Source organism: Erinaceus europaeus, chromosome 4 (genome assembly GCF_950295315.1).
Source record: "Erinaceus europaeus chromosome 4, mEriEur2.1, whole genome shotgun sequence".
Lineage (NCBI taxonomy): Eukaryota > Metazoa > Chordata > Mammalia > Eulipotyphla > Erinaceidae > Erinaceus > Erinaceus europaeus.
In genome coordinates, this window is record NC_080165.1 from 30,534,402 (window position 1) to 30,536,942 (window position 2,541).

Consider the following 2,541-nt stretch of genomic DNA (forward strand, 5'->3'; position numbering starts at 1 on the left):
AGAATGAACTGAACCACTATATTTCACCAAATCTGAAAATGCATTCCAAGTTGATCAAGGACTTGGAGGTTAGACCAGAAGCTATCAGTTACTTAGAAGAAAATATTGGCAGAACTATTTTCCACATAAATTTATTTTAAATAATTACAATTTTTAATTTATTCATAAGAAAGATAGAGAAAGAACTATACATAACGTTGGTACATGTGCTGCTGGGGATTGAATTTAGGACCTCATGGTTGAGGATCCAGTGCTTTATCCACTGTGCTACCTCCCCGACAACATTTTCCGCATAAATTTTAAGGACATCTTCAATGAAATGAATCCAATTACAAAGAAGACTAAGGCAAGTACAAACCTATGGAACTATATCAAATCAAAAAGCTTCTGCACAGCTAAAGAAACTACTACATAAACCAAGAGACCCTTCACAGAATTGGAGAAGATCTTTACATGCCATATACCAGACAAGAGGCTAATAACCAAAATATATAAAGAGCTTGCCATACTCAACAACAAGACAACAAATAATCCCATCCAAAAATAGGGAGAGGACATGGACAGAATATTCACCACAGAAGAGATCAAAAAGGCCAAGAGACATATGAAAAAATGCTCCAAGTCTCTGATTGTCAGAGAAATGCAAATCAAGACAACAATGAGATACCACTTCACTCCTGTGAGAATGTCATACATCAGAAAAGGGAACAGCAGCAAATTCTGGAGAGGTTGTGGGGTCAAAGGAACCCTCCTGCACTGCTGGTGGGAATGTCAATTGGTCCAACTTCTGTGGAGAGCAGTCTGGAGAACTCTCAGAAGGCTAGAAATGGACCTACCCTATGATTCTGCAATTCCTCTCCTGGGGATATATCCTAAGGAACCCAACACACCCATCCAAAAAGATCTGTATACACATATGTTCTTGGCAGCACAATTTGTAATAGCCAAAACCTGGAAGCAACCCAGGTGTCTAACAACAGATGAGTGGCTGAGCAAGTTGTGTATATACAAAATGGAATACTACTCAGCTATTAAAAACGGTGACTTCACCATTTTCAGCTGACCTTGGATGGGCCTTGAAAAATTCATGTTAAGTGAAATAAGTCAGAAACAGAAGGATGAATATGGGATGATCTCACTCTCAGGCAGAAGTTGAAAAACAAGATCAGAAGAGAAAATACAAGTAGAACCTGAACTGGAATTGACATGTTGCCCCAAAGTAAAAGACTCTGGGGTAGGTGGGGTGGAGAATACAGGTCCAAAAAGGATGATAGAAGACCTAGTGGGGGTTGTATTGTTATATGGAAAGCTGCGAATGTTATGCATGTACAAACTATTGTATTTACTGTCGAATGTAAAGCATTAATTACCCAATAAAGAAATAAAAAAAAATAACCTTCAAATTTAAGTACCAAGGGAGTTGGGCTGTAGTGCAGCAGGTTAAGTGCTTGTGATGCAAAGGACTGGAGTAAGGATCCCGGTTCAAGCTTTGGTCTCCCCACCTGCAGGGGAGTTGCTTCACAAGTGGTGAAGCAGGTTTGCAGATGTCTGTCTTTCTCTCTCCCTATCTGTCTTCCCCTTTTCTCTCCATTTCTCTCTGTCCTATCCAACAACAACGACATCAATAACAACAACAATAAAACAACAAGAGCAACAAAAGGAAATAAATAAATAAATATTTATAAAATCAAAATTAAGTACTGGGTTGGTGAGATAGTTCACCTGGGGAGATGACTACTGGGTTGCCATGTGTGCAACCCAGTTTTCAGCCCGGTCCCCCCTTGCACTTAGATCAGTGGTGGTGGTGGTTTTTCAGTGACATGTCTCTCCTCTTTCTGTCTTTTTTCTTTACTTTATCCCTAAGAATTATTTATTTCTTTATGAAAAAGAGAAAAATTCTGGCACATGTGATACTAGGGAGTGAGCTCAAGTCCTCCACTTTACTCACTATGCTACATCGTGGGCCACTTCATCTTTATCTGTCTTAAAGAGTCAACTGGAAGCAGTGAAGCCCAGGTTATGACAGAAAAGAAGAAGAAGAAGAAGAAGGAGAAGGAGAAGGAGAAGGAGAAGGAGAAGGAGAAGGAGAAGGAGAAGGAGAAGGAGAAGGAGAAGGAGGAGAAGGAGAAGGAGAAGGAGAAGGAGAAGGAGAAGGAGAAGGAGGAGAAGGAGAAGAAGAAAAAGAAGGGGAAGAGGAGGAAGAGGAAGAAGAAGAAGAAGAAGAGGAAGAAGAAGAATAAGAAGAAGAAGAAGAAGAAGAAAAAGAAGAAGAAGAAGAAGAAGAAGAAGAAGAAGAAGAAGAAGAAGAAGAAGAAAAGAAAAAAAAAGAATCATTAGCATTTAAGACATCTTTATTTAAAAACCAGGAGCCATTGGGGATTTTTTTTCTTTCCAATTAAATTTGGTTGTTTACTGGGCAGTACACAAACATGATTTAAACTAAAAACAGGTAGACACTGAGAAATCTTACTCCCATTCAGATTGATAGCTTCTTTCCTAGTCCCAGCCCCTGGTTCTCAATGTAGCCACTTTGATTAGTTA